Raw genomic sequence first — 16,655 nt, 5'->3', positions numbered from 1 at the left:
GGGGGGGGGGGGGGGGGGGTTGGGGCACAGGATGCCACAGTATGGGGGCTAGTCAGCAGGCAGACCCCACACTGACATACTTTGTGCCCCATCCAGCTGGGGAGTGGCACATAGAGATAGGGCAGCAAGCAGCCGTGGGCTGCCTGTTTCCCTGTCTCCATGTACATCAGCATGGGGGCTCTGCTGTGAAGCCCCCATGCCGAGGCAAGTGGAACTCCCATGCTGAGGCACCCTGCACCCCAGACAGCCATGGAGCAGCTGGCTGGGGCACAGGGTGCAGAGAGGCTTCCGGTTCCATGTTTGTCCCAGCACACACCACTCTGACATACCTCGCGCTACTTTTTTCTTCGTTAGCAGTGCTGTGCATGATTTAACGTGCAAGGGGTGCAGTTCATGGTTCCACAAAGAGGTTTGTGGTGCCACAAACCACACATGCCTGCACACCTGGACTGGGCCATGGAGTCTTTTTGTAGTCAATGGGTGCACTTACACACATGCTTTACGGCAGAGGTGACTAATTAGCTCTGCAGTAAAGTGTCACTGTCTACACATACACCCATATTAGGGCGCAGTAAATTAATTAATTCCACTGTAGGATAGTACTGCCCAGGACAAGTACTATCCTACAGTGGAATAGTTATGTGCACTGAAATGCACATGTAGATGGTGACTGGGATTGGCTGGGGCACAAGGGCACTACAGTGTGGGAGTCTGGTGTTTTTTACGGAAATAAGTTGGACAAAATGATTGTTTCTATAATGTTGGATGGTGGGAGTAATTTCTGCAAAGCACAGTTGCTTGCAGAAGAACTTGAAAATGTTTATCGGAGGCTATTGTTACTAGCCTGTTGTAATAGCTGCTAGGGTTTTGTCTATATATCAGACACCATCCATTTATAAAAGGCTAATTTCTAAGTAAAACAAAACAACAATGAGAAATTCCTCATGGGGAGTGGGTATTAGTACTTATGCTTGCTAGGTTTCATTTCATAAGTGATTCCTCCATGGTATGTTAATCAAGTCCATTCAGAAAAGCTTTAATTAATTTAATTAAAATCTGTCAGATCAAACTGATTAGCCTGACATCTAGGTCTAAGCAGAAGAAGCGGGCTGGTACTTCTGTTGATGCTTCTGTTGAGGTGGGCTTACTAAAATCAGTTAAAGATGGATAGTAGCTAAGGTGATCAAAGCATTCTATCTTACATTACCATAGGAATACATGTTATAGCTCCCCCAAGCAATCCAGTTTCTTTTTTGTTAGAGACTGTTCCATAATTCCGCAGGACCAGTAGTTCAAGTAATGTCAGGCACCCCAGTCTGATTACAACTGAAGGAAAGTGGGGTGACCTTTCTTACCCCCTTGATGGCTGGAATACAGATTAATCATTTTTCATCCTTTTGCTACCTCTTGTCTTAATCATTGGCCATGACCACTGCCACACTGGCAGAAGCGAGACAAAGGGTATGTCATGTGACCCCTCCTGATATTAATATTGACATAGACAGTTTTGAGATCCCCAGTTTAAAGTGGCAGAACAGCAAGTAGCTTCTGTTGCAAAGATGAAAAGCAGTGCTCAAGTTCAGAGCTCTCCTAAATGTTCTGGGGATCAAACACTATTAGGAATTTCTTGAGGAGAAAAGTGAGTATTTGTTTGACAGTGGGAAATAGTCTCTTGCTACCAATGATAAAGACAAGTTGAGAGGAGGGGGAAGAATTAATTATCTATTTGTTAAAGGCAGTTATCCAAACTAACAACTTTCTGTTGCATCCTTACTGATTTCTGCAAGCAATCCACTGTCACAAAGAAACATTTCATATTTCTAACAATAATATAAATTAAGTATTGCTAATCAATATATGTGTTTGCAAACAGTCTTTTTTTGGTAGAACAGAAGGATTATATTGCCATAAGAATGGAGTTCTGACAAAGTAGGGAACATGAGATAAATGCTGAAAACAGATTGATTTTTCTTTTAGAACACATTCTTAGATATAAAAGTCTGCCTGACTGAGAAAAAACAAAATATTTAAAATGTTCCAGCCTGTTCCTACATTTGCCAAAATTCATAGTGTTTCATACAGTTGAATATGTTAAGACAACTGATATATGAACAAAATGTCTGTGAGGACAAATTTGGAAATATATTTATATCATTCTAAACCTTTTGAGGCTATTTTTTCCTGGGCCAGTAAATCTATCCTTATTCCTTAAAGTATGCCATATAAAGTTATGCATATATATACAGCCCCTTTATTTTATTACTGAATGTATTTCTGTGGAAGATGGTATTAATTATAATTATTCCTTCTCCATTTTTCATAAGACTAGGCAGGGTAGCACCTCAAAGACTAATTGGTTCAAAGAGATGCCATTCTATACCAATTAGTCTTCAAGGTGCTACCCCACCCTGCCTTCTGCCTTACTTCTGATGAACAGTTAACTGCCTCTATCATTTCTCAGAACCACCCATCATATTCCTGAGCTTTTCGTATAAAATTGTTGTCAGTGGGCATGTTTACACATGACCATTTACTATGCAGTAACCGAAATTATTGTGCAGTATGGGTATGCATCTACACGTGCATGCCCGTACTGTGCAGTAAATATGGTGACTTATGCCAACTTGAGCATGCAGGTATCAAATTTATGCCCAATTAATTACTGCACAGTAACACATGTGTAGATGCTTTACTGCGCAGTAACACTGTGTGTGGACCAACTTGGGACTAATGTTAGTCTCAAGTCAGTCCACACACAGTGTTACTGCGCTTTAATGCCTGTACATGTAGATGTCGGCCTATTTCCACTTACTGTAGAGTAAATTTAAGCCAGCGTAAATGCATGTGTAGACACACCCAATAAGTATACATCACTACAGCAGATACTGCTTGTTCCTGGAGACTTATCTGTCTTTCTTTCAGAGAATAGATTTAAGCTTAAAGTTGAGGACCTGCACATTTAACAGTCTAGTGGCTTTAACTAAAAAGGGGGAAACTTTAAATTTGTAAGACTTCACAACCCTACAGCTACTAATGATGAAGTGTGGTTTCTATGCCAATTGTCAGGTCAGTCGGTACAATCTGCCTTTCTAGCCCTGCTGTCCTTCCACTTGCCCATGTAATGTACACACACGTGCACTTGTATAATATTTTTCATCTTTAAAGCACCTTTATAACCTTTTTTTTAATCCCATAGATACAGTTGGGTTGGATTCATCAAAATGATAATGGCTAGTTGATATTTAGATTTTAGGCCCCTATCTTTCAAAGAAGTATGTATGCATTTGAATTTTATGCAGTGTAACCCCAACAGCTTCAAGGGAAGTATTTACAGTACATAAAGTCAAATTTATGTGTAAGACCTTTTAAAAGGGTCCTTAATCATTAAAGAGTATTTCTATCCACAAAAATCAAAAAGTAGAAGAAATCAATCTAGTGATTGCCAATTTACTCTATAGAACACCCACACTTCCTAAGGAGGATAGGAACAGCATCAGCTGATAGTTAAGAAGTAACAGGAGTTTAGAAATGTTGAGTAATTTTTTATTGGAATAGTTTATCTACTCTTAGAATTATAATAATCAGAAATGTTATTTACCTGTAAATGGAAGCCATTCTTCTAATGCAGTCTGGATGGGGCCAGCACTACATGTAGCATAGCTGCTGCTCTGGCTAGACTGCGTCTGTTCTGGCCCATTCTGGCTGCTCCAGAACCTGCACTGCACATAATGTGGGCTGAAGCAGCCACTAAATCAGGGATGCTATAAGTGAGGTAAGGAGATGGGGCCTGTAGGCTGGATCTAGCCTGTGCACCAGCCCCATGCCACTCATGCTGCCTACATGACTGGATAAGTTTGACACCCCTGTTTTTAAGGAAATCCAGTTCCATGTATCCAAAAAGGAAGTATAGTGAATGGATCATAAGCATTTGCTAGAAACAGAATAATTTTAGTAACTGGGTGAGAATATCTTCAGGACAATTCTAGGGGTGAATTGTTAGTAAAAATAGAAAATATGTCTACTTCTTGCCTGCCGGCATATTCCCTGACTACCAACTTTCCAACTTTATGGTAGTGTCAATCAAATTGATAGGGATATCCTTGAAACAGGCAACGTACCTTTAGTTTGAACAGTGAACCCTGCAGTAAAGAGAATATGTTTGGTCAGTGTCTCTTATCACTGAAGAACCAGCTTTATTGAAGGCTTGAGGGTCAGAAGGGAAGGGCATGAAAGTGCATAAGAAAATAAGACCATTAGCAAATATACTTAACTTTTTTTTAAATAATGCATTATTTTCTCTTCTCTGATATTACACTGACTGCCACCCTGAAAATCTCAGAGTTGCTGTTTTTCTCTCTAAGGATTCCCTAGGCCATGGGCCTACAATGAGCTGGACCATTCTTATGCTTGATTTCACCCACACAGCTCACTGAAAGATGGGAGATGTATTGCACAGCATTTAAAGTGGTATCTACTGATGGTGACTACGTCCTGGCACTGGAAACTTGTGTTCACTTGAACCTCTTTACTAGTTATTACGGAACTTCCCTCCAAGTCCTGTCTTCCTATTGTGCTATAATTTTTTCCACATATTCTCTTCCCTTAAAGGCTTCCTGTTTTTCTGTTAATTTTGTCTTTAAATGATTTATAATTAAATTATAATTTACTCTACTCATACAACTGAATACAATACATTACTCGTACACATTATACTCTGGATCTAAAAAGCCATTACACATGTATCAAAATACTGTTCTGCACTCATTTATCTTCTCATTTCTTAACTTTAAATCTGGAGACAAACTGCACTGGATACAATTTTGATCTAATTTTTATTCTCTTAGGTCACAATTTAGGTAGGCTCCAGTTTGAGAAAGCACTTACGTAGGGGCTTAACTTTAAACATGTTCAAGCCTCATTGAAGTAAATGAGAATTAAGTACATACTTAAGTGCTTTACTGAATAGGGATGGAATTAAGCACGTGCCTATGTGCTTCGCTGAATCAGGGTCCCAATTTTTTTTTTTTTTTTAAATCTTTCTGTGCTAGATAGATGCAAAAACCTGAAGCCCAGGTACTGATCTTACAGTGATGTAAATCAGAAATACAGTAACCCTAGCTGGTACAAAAGGAGGTGCATGCACATAAAAAAAAGTGAAAAGATGGCCTCGTATTTAGGACACTGCAGTGAGACCCAAGAGATGCAAGCTCAAATCCCAAATCTCTGTAGGTCTTCTTGAATGACTTTCAGGAAGTCATTTATGCTTCAATCCTGCAGGTGGCTCTGCCTAAGTAGGCACTGGTACCCACGGAAAGGTCCACTAAAGTTGAAAGCTGATAAGCCACTGTTACGTGACTAAAAGTTTAATGTCTCTGGGCTTCAGTTCTCTGTCTGTCACATGGGAATAACACCACTTCCTCTCTTTCACTCTTTGTTCATCTTCTCTGTTAAGATTGGAAGCTCTTTGAGGCACGGAATACCTCTTGTATTGTATTTTTGCAGGGTCAACACCCTTCAGTGATGGATAATTTTTATAAGGCTAGGTACAGACATTCAAAAAGCCTGAGGTGGAATTGATCCAAGTTACACAATTTTCTGTAGGTGGTATATTTTAGATCAGTATAAAACAAAACACACATTCACCCTTTGTTGGTGGAGGGTGCAAATCTTAGACCAGGTTGTGCCATTTTTAAACCAGTCTGTGTGCACCCAACTTCTGTTCTGTTATAGGTATAGGTTAGTTTCTGATCACTTGTTCCGGCAGCTGAAAGTAGGGGTGGGTGAAGCAATGCTCCTCTTGCCTGGGGCGGGGACCAACTGGGGTGGGGCAGAGGGACAGTGCTGCTGTGACAGTGGGCTGCTCATGTCTTTGTTAAATATGAAAATCTGAAGGTTGCATTTATAGTGCTTTTCTGTATATTTCTTATCATTTGCAGTGTCTATATTAAGCATTTGTGATGGGTAAGTGAACTTCCAAATGATATGTATTTTGATCTAACCAGTGCCACTTACACAAACATGAAGCTGTTATCCACCCTTAATTCAGGTGGCATTGTGATTTTTACTTGTAGGCATTGGGATATTCTGCTATGTTGTGCTCATTCATTTATTATGGCACTTTGAGATGCCTGATGGAGAACTGAATAACAAAAGTGGATATCCTAAACTGCACAGGAGTTTTAAAACATGTTAACAAGCATGTATGGCAACTGTAATCTGAGCTCTGAGAGGGTTAGTTAATGGTTAACTGTCTGTGTTGAACCTGTGCTCCTTAGACAAATACTGCTAGCATAAGATGAGTTGCTTTTTCCCTGCAGACAGAGGCTTAGTGCAAGCAGGGAGACTGGGACTTTGGTCTTGGGAGAGTAGAAGACAGCTTCAATGCAGCAGGAGGGCTTTCACTGTCTTTCAAACAGGAAAGGAAGGCATCATATTACTAGAACTGCTATTTTCAAATAGAAATGGGATGGATGGGGGTAGTGGGGTCTCCCTGTACATCCTAAAGTTCATAGGGTAGCTGACCTCATTCAGCTGTTGTTTTGCTTTTTTAACTAGCTCTTGTCTGAACAGGTGCCCGATGCAGTATAAAGCTGCTTAGGATAGCTGGCATAACTCTGCTTTCACATTTCAAGGAACTGGGAAAGAAATAGGCAAAAAAATGTTTTGCACAGGAAGCTACTGTGTGGAGATACTCTGCACAGCCATTGAAGGAGCAGTATAGTACCGAAACACCACATGTTCTATAGAAGACAAAAACCCTGTAGGTCAGGTGAGTGACAACTCTATGGAACTTGATTTAAAGCTGTGTGTGTACCGTGCTGTGAAAACTGCTGCTATTCAGTTGTAATGGCTAAAATGGTTATTTTTTAAATTACTTGAGACGATAGAAAACCTTTGGACTCCACTATGAAGGAAACTCCTCAGACAAGTAATTTTTTTCAGAACAGAAGCACCGCAATAGCAGCCCATTCAGTCTATGAGGTTCAGACTTGGAAATTCTGCCTCTGAACGATCCCCAAACTTTAGAGAAACTTTGGGCCTTAATCATATTGTTAAAATTCAGGCATGTCTATTATTTAAAGAGCAACATTTATTTTATATACATGTAAAAATAATTAAGATTCTCACAAAACATTTCCAAGATCTCGCTTTCTATACAAAGACAGTTGAAATTCAGTATGTAATATTTTTGGCTCTAAAACGTGTCTAACACAGAACCAATATAATTTAGTCTTTTTTCAGTTATTGGCACAGTAATTTGGTATTCCACCTTTGTATATTTAGGATAGAACGCTATGATAGAGATCCAGCACTTTAAAATTTTCTCCTCTTTGCTTTTGTTATCCTGCATCTAGATTCTGTAACCTTTTTTCCCTTAATAAGATAGAGAATATTTTCACTACAAATTAATAGGATAGTTTAGTCCTGAATAAAGCAGTAGCATTGTAACCAGGTGGCCTCTGCAATAGCAATAGCTGTTCACAAGAAAACTTTAGAATGGAATTTAACAAGTGAAAGGTATTTTTGCTATTCAAATAAACATTTCCTATCCTATTAAGACACTGTAATCTAGGCATGCAACTCTTTTCAGTTAAACTACTATAATACTATTACATTTAATGAATTTACTCCTGACTTCTGCTATTAAAAGTGAAAAAGGATCAAAATATAATGTATAAAATACCTGATTTTCTTTTCAGCTGTCATGCACTTTTATTTGCAGCATACACTCATTTCACTCTGACTGCAAAATGAAACTAGATTGGTCAGTTTTACTTTGCTTAGCAGTAAATTTTACTTTATGTTTGTCATGTTACTAAAGCAGCTAGTGAACAATGGGAATATTTCACAGCATTTAAAAGAAAATCTTCTAAACACCTCTATATTAGTTTTTTTTTATTATTTTTTTCAAAATCTGTTTTGAGGGCCCAAAATTAATGTATTAGTATCATTTTATCTTAACCAACTCTTCATACATGGATGTTATTTGGTATGATGACTAAAAGCATTGCATTGGTATAAATGATCAAATACAGTAAAGGTGAATGTACGTATTTGAAATGGATCAAATATGGATAATACTAATCCTAAAAGCATAACTATTCTGTTTTCTGAATTTCACAGTGGCTTTCACTTAATTTAAGTGGAAGATGTGCAACATTACTCAGGAGATATAGCCATACTCTGACCATTTAAATGGATTTTTCTGTAAATTGTAGATTAGGTTTAAGTGAATTTGTATAGAAATGGTAAGGTTTTTTTCAGTCAAAAACTAAAGTGAGTCTGAGTGAGTTTCAGGATTTAAAGTAAATCTGAGATTTAAGAATCTGAAATGAGAGAATGTCCTTATGCTAAATATTTATAATTATTAAATAAGTATAACTTAGGAACTTCAAAGCAGAGTCTTCATGTACTGCTCTGCTTAAGACCTTCTTACTTTGATTGTAAAGAGTAAGTTCTAAAATTGCTTTTTGAATAGAAGTTTCTTTACCAATATCCATTTTACAACAACATAATCAGTTGCAGCATACCTGCTAAATATTTACGATGGTCTGGCTGGTTGGAAGATTCATAATCTCTAACCTTAATAGCACAGAGAGTAAGTTCTAAAGACTGTCTGGAGTACAAAGGTTATGAACTGGTTGTAAACAGCCTCCAGAATAAAAACCTGTCTGAGGCTCCACTGCAGGAGAACATCACCATTGGGTTCAGGTTCCTTGGTTTTTTCAGTAAGATTTTGGAATAAAGTCTTAGATGGTGTAAATTGCTGTAGGTCCATTGATTTCAATAGAACTATGCTAATGTATGTCAGTTGAAAAATTGGCCTAAGAATTTACAGGGTTGTCAATCTAGTTTGTAGTACCAGACCTGCATTTATAGCAGGCGCGGGCAATTATTTCGGGCGGAGGGCTGCTTACTGAGTTTTGGCAAGCCATCGAGGGCCATATGACAGGCTGCCAAGGGCAGATAAATATTAATTTTCTGATTTTTTTAGGGGCCCTTTTGGCTGGATAAAACGGCCCAGCGGGCCACATTTTGACTGCCCCTGATTTATAGTATCTGCAAGTGGGGAAAGCTAATGTGCTGATTTAGCAAGCTACTTAATCATGTACCTAATTTTACCCTAAGTTTTTAATACTGTAGTTAGTCCCATTGATTTAGCAGAACTACTCTCATGCTTAAAGTTAAGTCTCTGCTTAAGTACAGAGAGAACTAAGTTCTAAATTCTAAGAGAACCAAAAATAGATAAAGAAGGAGGTGGCTGACAGCCTTTATCTCCAGTATATTTAAATCATTTTTTTCTTTTGGGCCTAACACTATATGGGATAACATATATTTTGGAGGACATTATACGGGTCTTATCCAGTGACTGCTGAGGTCAGTGGAGGTCTGTCCTTGGGTACCAGTGTGGTTTGGAATGAGTATAAGGCCCAGAGTTTTAAAGTTATTTGGATTAGGGGTGTCAAATTTATCAGGCCCAGTGGCCTGGAGCTAGTCTACGGGCTAGTTTGGACCCACAAACCAACCCTGCACAGTGAGGGGCCAGTCCTGCATGCAGTCTGCAGATCAAATCCAAGACCCACAGACAGTATTTTAGTGGTGGTACAGCTCCACAGGTTATCCCATCCACCAGCTGGGTCAGTCTTTTCTCACAAAAGACCAAAAAGATACCCACAAACCGTATTTTATCCAATACCCTAGGCTGTAGATCCTCATCTAAAAGTTGGAAGGCCTGCTTTCAAATTACCACTGCCTGATTTGGAACAGGGGCTTAAACCACAGGTATCTTACTTCCCATGGGAGGTATCCTAATCACTAGGCCATTGGCTTTTCTGGGCATGTTTCTCAATTTCTCCAGTTGAAGTTGTTCCACAGTGCACTAATAAATATCAACTGCAATAGGGATTTGAACCTGACCATCCCCCATTGCTTCCCTAGCTACTGGGCCATAGGATCACTCCCTCTAGCCCAGTGATTCAACCAGGGAGCTGTGGGGTGCCACACAATGTTAGCAGAGTTTTCAAAACATTACAATCTGTGGTGGCATGTCTAAGTTATTTGCAACAGATCATTTTTATAGTGAAAAAAAGAGTGAAAATGAAGAGCTGGCAATTTCCATGGGGTGCCTCAAGCCTATAAAGGGGTGTCTTGAATCTGTTGAAGGGTACTTCAGATCTGAAAAGGTTGAAAAGTACTACTCTAGCCAGTTGACTTTATAGCTAAAATTAATTAGGGAAAATTTAATTCAGTGAGTTAAGGAGCCAGGAGCTTTTGAAAATCCCTTGGGTGCATCTGGTGGAACCTTAGGTGTCTAAATACTTTTTAAAAATCTAGATCCTGATTTTCAAAGATAAAATAAGGTTCTTAACTTCTATTACATTCAATGGCATTTAAAGAAACCACATGCTTCTGCAGGTTGTGGCATACATCTGTTTTTAAGAGCCTCTTCCAAAGGGAGCTTTTTGATTGAGAGCGAGTCATCAGTTTCTATTGATTGCTTCCATATTTAAATAAACAAATGATTTATATATGCATTTGCTGTTTGCCACAAGAATTCAAGTTACTGTACTATACTTTCTGCTCCTATTTTTATTGGTACTGAAAATAAATTTATTTCTGTTAAATTTTGCAGAGAATCCCCATAGAAAAAATAATTTTCTTTCAGTGTATCGCATGACAAATTTCACATCTCCTTTTTCTATTTGTTTTATATAATCTAAAGTTTAATTTAAGATAAAGTTGTAAAAATCTACCAACCACTGTCCATATCTCTTAATTTTTTACTAGTAGTTGATGATGATAGCCTATAATACCCTATGGACCTACTTCAGAGCTCATTGAAATCAACTTCGGAGCTCTGGGAGAGCAGATATTAAACTTGTCACCTTTATCTCCAGAAGCTACTTTATCTTTGACGTCAGATGTGGCAAAACTTAGTCATTTTTTACTCTCTCATTTTGGTCACGTATGCATGTTCAAAGTTAGTATATACCATATGTTCATAATAGTAAGTAATAGTTACTGGTACCTTTCACAACAGACAGGTTTTCAGTGAAATAATTCAGAGTTCTGAATACTAAGCACCTTGCAGAATTAACTCATTTTCATTTTAAAGTTTATTTTGTAGAACATGCAATTTTGAAATAAGTTTGCCGGCTTGTGTAATATGAAATACAAAGGACAGCTTCGCACACGTCAGCCTAGTTTTGCTATTAATCTGCCTGTTTTCATTTTCTTCCAAAACATAAAGAACTGTGCTGAAATAATATTTTTTTATTTAATTTATTATTTTTATGTCGTTCCATTAATACAAATGTTGATGAATGAACAGCTTTTGAAAAAGACTTAAAAACCACTAAGGTGTACTTGGTCTATATGGTAAACCTGAATCCCTGCAGAAAGCAAGACAAATATGAAATAAATACTGCTAATTCTTAAGGGATCTTGTGGCCCTCAGACCTTGCCAATATCTGTTTGTCAAGTGATGCAACAGTTTGCTAATTAAACAGTTTGCAGTGATGTTTGGAGCAAAACTTGTAGACATATAACCAATTGAACAATTTATTGCTGTAATTGAAGGGATTAGTTGGTGTTTATTAACTAGCCTTCCTGCTATGTTTACTGATGAATCACAGTAATAACCCTTGGCCCCTGACTTTTGTTTTTAAAGATTCCATAGGTATTATTGACACTTCAGTATTCAAGTTGTTACTTCAAGGCCACAACTGTAACTTAACCCATATTGTAAATTCAGCAAAGTTATGCTGTTGGTTTTTTTTCTGGTGGGTGAGGCATTATGCTTTCAGTACAAAAATGGATCTGAATTTACAAAGTATTAAAAATAGCTTCATGATAAACAGTGCTTAGTCTTAAAATTAGTCCATGTATATAGTAGTTTATCTTCCTTTTACAAGCATTGTCTCCCTTACTGTCTCCATCATCATTAAAGTAGACTTGTAGCTAGGAGAATGGCATTATTGCTGTCGTGTACAGCAGGGATGCCAATGAAATGTCTAAGGCACATGCAGTTTTGAGCACAAATCTATTCAGTGGAACAATGAGTCCTGATGGTGATAACAGGCTGCTTCTCCCTTTTCCAAATGAAAGCTGTTTAACTAGAACTAATTGGCCGTTCCTAAAGTGCAATTAGCAGGGGTATTAATCTAGGCCTGACGGGTGTGAAAATTAGTTTCTGGTAGACCACTCAACAGACAGTGCATCTGATCAGCCATGGGGATGCCTGTAGCAATTGTGATCCTAAACTTGAAGGGCTTTAATGTGCCAAAACTGAATAGCCCATTTTTGTCAACAGCATTTGACTCGAACATTGACTGGAGAAAAATTGATGGGAAGGAAGTATGCCTAATACTTCCTGCCAGAATACTTTTTTTACTCAGTTTCACTACCAGTAAGGAAATGTTTGTTCCCTTCTTCATTTTTTTCTTTTTAATTAGCAGTATGAATTTAAAATATAATTCATATTGTAAACCACTTGTTTTCTTTTCATTCCTAAAGTTATTTATAAATATTGAAATCCATCCTTTTTTGTTGCTGTCTGCATTGAATGCTTCTTCATTCCACTTTTTGCTGGGTACACATAAGCAAACCTTCTCAATTCATCTGCAGTGCAACTATTAAATGGTATGAGAATTGTTTTCTGGTTTTGAAAGTCAGGAAGTGCTTGAGCAACTTGGGCCAGATCCTTAGTTTCTGTAGATGAGTGTAGCTCTTCTGCAGATGGTGTATATAGTTCAAAGGATCTAAATTGATTGACCTTCACTGAGGGTCTTGGTCCTTGAGTTCAGTGGATTCATTCTGAATTGCTATGAATTCCATCTGAATCTGTAGACAGCTGCATGCACTAGTGGGCTTCAGGCTTAGAACTAGACAAGGAAATTTGTATTTCCTGTTGTAATTAGAAGAGGCTTCAACTATGCAACAATAAAATACAAAATCTACTCCAGAGATACGCATCTATTTTACATAAAGTAAGTGTGCTGTAAATGTAAGAAAAAATTTGGAGATCCTCTTGATATCAAGGAAATGAATATGTAGTGTGTACATTTTGTGTGTGTATATAGATATTATGTATGAAGATATAGAATACATAGTTCATAGTCAGCTAGTGCTCTCTCTCCCCAACTTTTTTTGGTTTGTTTTTTCCCTGGTAGGACTAGGGACCTCTAATTTTTGTGTTCTGCTGTGGGAAGGATGTATAATGATACCTCCAAAGGGGTGAAATTGTAAAGTATCTCAAAGTCTAGACCACCGTGCTATTCTTTAGAGGTATGGGAAGATTGGCAAGTAAATAAAAATAGGACTGAAAAGACACCGTCAGTCATTGTGTCCAGTTGCCTGTATTGCAGGCACCCTGCATCCCAAAATCCCTTTGTGACTTGATCAACCTCCATCTTAAAGGTAGGTAGGGATTTTTGCTCCCCTACTACTGCCGTCAGTTGTTTGAGAAACTCATTGCTCTGATGGATAGAAGCACTCTTCTAGTTTCCAACCCGAATTTATTCATGGGTGTTATAACTACCCCTTTATCCTTATGCCAACTTTGTCTTTTAGCTTACGCAATACTTTTCTTTTCCTCTAATGTATTTATCGAGTAATTGTACCTCCTCCCAAAGTTTGTTTTGCTAGCTAAACAAGCTAAGCTTCTTACTCTCCTCTTGTAAGACACACTCATTTATTCTGCAGTTGTCCTAGTAGCTCTTCTCTACACAGGTTACTCTTTCGAGCACAAGTGACTCGAACTATACACAATAAGAAAAGAGCTGCTATCTTTTTAGACATGTGGAATACTTCAGAAGTAATTTTCTTCTGAAGTACAGATGCCCAATGAAATTCCTCACCGTTATTTGCCTGGTGCATAATGATACGAGAGTGGTGGTTTTCAATAATGGATCTATCACAGACCCATTTGAGGTTAAAAAAAGGAGTTAAGCAAGGCTGTCATTGCTCCAACACTCTTCTCAATATTTCTTCTGTGATGCTACATCTAAGCACCAATAAGCTTCCAGTCGGAGTGGAACTAAACTACCATATGAATAGTAAACTGTTTAATCTCAGCTGACTCCAAGCCAAAACCAAGATCACCCTGACCTCAGTCATTGAGCTCCAGTATGCTGATGATGCTGTAGTGTGTGTTCACTGAGAAGCAGACCTTCAGGCAATGGCCAATGTCTTTACCAAGGCATACAAGAAAATGGGACGGATGCTTAACATTCAGAAGACTAATCAACAAGCTCTTAATGAGAAGGCCCCAGCTCCAGTAATTCAGATTCATGGCGAGACTTGGGAGAACATTGAGAATTTCCCATACCTCAAAAGCCATCTCTCACACTGGTTGACATTGATGAAGAAATCCAGCATCACCTCAAATGTACAAGTGCAGCCTTTAGACACCTGAGGAAATTACTGTTCAAAGATTGTGACATCAAATCAGAAACCAAGCTAATGGTTTATCAAACAGTCATGATCCCCACCTTATTATATGAAGCTGAGATGTAGACAGTGTACAGGAAACATCTCAAGATTCTGGAGAAGTAGCATCAGTACTGCCTTCAGAAGATCCTTTGAATCCAGTGGGTAGACAGATGCACCAACATTAGTGTCTTTTTGCAAGCTAACACCATGAACATCAAGACGATGATCATCCAATGTCAACTTTGCTGAGCTGGCCATGTCATCTGGATGTCTGATACCCAAGTCCAGAAGCAAGTTTTATTCTCCCAACTCAGTCAAGGCATATGCTTAGGAGGAGGGCAGAGAAAGCACTTTAAGGTGGGCCTCAAGGCCAATTTGATAAAATGCAACATCAACATGAACTCATGGGAGACTATTGCCCAGGACCATGCCAAAAAGCGGAAGAGTCTTCTGCAAGGATCTTAGTAATTTGAAACCTTACAGTGACAACAGGAGATGGAAACGTGGGAGTGGCAGAAACAGCATGTTACAGACTGAATCAAGAACCCACCTTGCACAGAAACATGTGCCCAAGGTGCAACAGTCTCTCAATCCTGGATAGACCTTGTCATCCATCTTCGGACTCACAGATAAGACAAACATGGAAGAAAATCCTTGACTGCAAGGGATTACCAATGATGATCACCTTTGCAACAGAGGTGTAACTAGAGAATCAGGCAAGCAGTGGAGTGAGGTAAGGGGAGAGAAGGGAGGGTGCTGAGGGCAGGGCTGTTGTCTGAATGCTTAATTCCTCATACAGGAGCAGCTGCTACTATGCATGGGTGACTGGTGCCACCTTAGTCAGAGACCAGTCAGCGACCGGGGAGGAAGGCCCCCGCCACATCCAATCTCGCCAACTGGTGGGAGGGGTCCCGCATGGCCAATCTCACCTGCCAGGCTTACACTCAAGTTATTTGATAGTTAAAAAGGTGGCCCACTCAAAACATTTTTCTTTGCTTGCTCTGGTCGATTTATCTCAGTTGGTTATAGTGTAATGCTAATATTGCCGATGGCACAGATTTAGTCCCCCATGGCACACAAGACCTTCCCTGCCTCAGGCATGGGGTTGGACTTGATAACTTCTCAAAGTCCTTTTCAGCCCTACTTCTCTATGATTTCTATTGTGCATAATGAATAAAAGGAAAGAGTCTTTTGACTCAGACTAGTGGTTTAATCAAGAGATTGGTGTTCAGCTCCTATTTCTGCTCTGGGTTTTCAGTGAAATCTTAGGAAAGTCATTTAATTTCTCTATTACACTTCCCTGTCTCTAAAAAATTATTCTTTATCTGTATTTTCTACTAAGTGGGTAAATTCTTTGGTGAAGTAACTTTCAATTACCATATTTGTTCAAATGCAAGATGAGGTTTTTTTCCCTAATCAGCATAGGGGGGAAAGCCCCTCATCTTACATTCGCACACAAGGAAACCACATTAAATACACTGTCTGTCTTTGAACTGCTACTGAAAGCAGCATATGCTCAATAATGGAAACCAAATATGAAGTTAGTTAAATGCAGTCAACACTGAGCATGACCATAAAATTCATGGCCCATATTGGGCAAACATGCCAATGGGAGCCTACCACAAAAATAGATCAGTGCAACCTATCTGAATAAAATATTTGCTAGTACCCACTGAGTACAGTCCCCCTCAGCACCATCTCTGTTTTAAGTCATGGTGAGCCACTACACAGCTGAGCTGTGCCTTTCTTTCCCATTTCCAATTATTTATATTTCTTCACCGGCCTTAAATGTCTGGCAAACATCACCAAACAGGGCCCCAAACATTTCACCCAGAATGCCTCTGTTGGCCCCTCTCTCACCTTTTACATATAATTAGCATGGCCCCATTCTCCATGGGGTGAAACCAGACCAGACTGCTCTATGCCTCATCTACATATATATTTTTGGAGGATCCCAGGACTCATGATAAAAGCACCCATTTCCAGTCATGATTGTGGGGGGTGTTAATTAGCACATGAATCCTTTGTGTGGAGGTATCTGGAGTAGACGCATACTGACCACTGCTGAGCTGTGGGGTCATCACGGCTTGAAATACTGTTGACCCTGCTGGGGCCTAGCCCAATTAACTATATGGTAAATCATGAGCCTTTTGGCTTTGGACTAACATCATGCGTCATTTGTACTATCTATCTATCTATCTACTTGAAGGCTCGGGATAAGC

The 16,655-nt window shown here is 39.0% G+C and overlaps 1 protein-coding gene across 3 annotated transcripts in view; it reads left to right on the top strand.

Moving 5' to 3' along the window:
- PRDM1 (PR/SET domain 1) overlaps nt 1-16,655 on the top strand; it is a 143,402-nt gene that overhangs the window by 74,683 nt on the left and 52,064 nt on the right. The window contains exon 1 of one of the 3 annotated variants that reach the window (XM_019520154.1): nt 6,327-6,769. The exons of the other annotated variants lie outside the window; for them this stretch is intronic. The gene's annotated coding sequence lies outside the window, so the exon portion shown is untranslated. Of the gene's footprint in view, nt 1-6,326; nt 6,770-16,655 lie in introns of those variants that run through there. 3 annotated transcript variants of the gene reach the window in all.

The sequence above is a fragment of the Gavialis gangeticus genome, unplaced genomic scaffold, assembly GCF_001723915.1.
Source record: "Gavialis gangeticus isolate Ggan-Ray unplaced genomic scaffold, GavGan_comp1, whole genome shotgun sequence".
Taxonomy (NCBI): domain Eukaryota; kingdom Metazoa; phylum Chordata; order Crocodylia; family Gavialidae; genus Gavialis; species Gavialis gangeticus.
The sequence above is the reverse complement of the archived record's forward strand: the minus strand, read 5'-3'. Positions and strand labels throughout refer to the sequence as shown.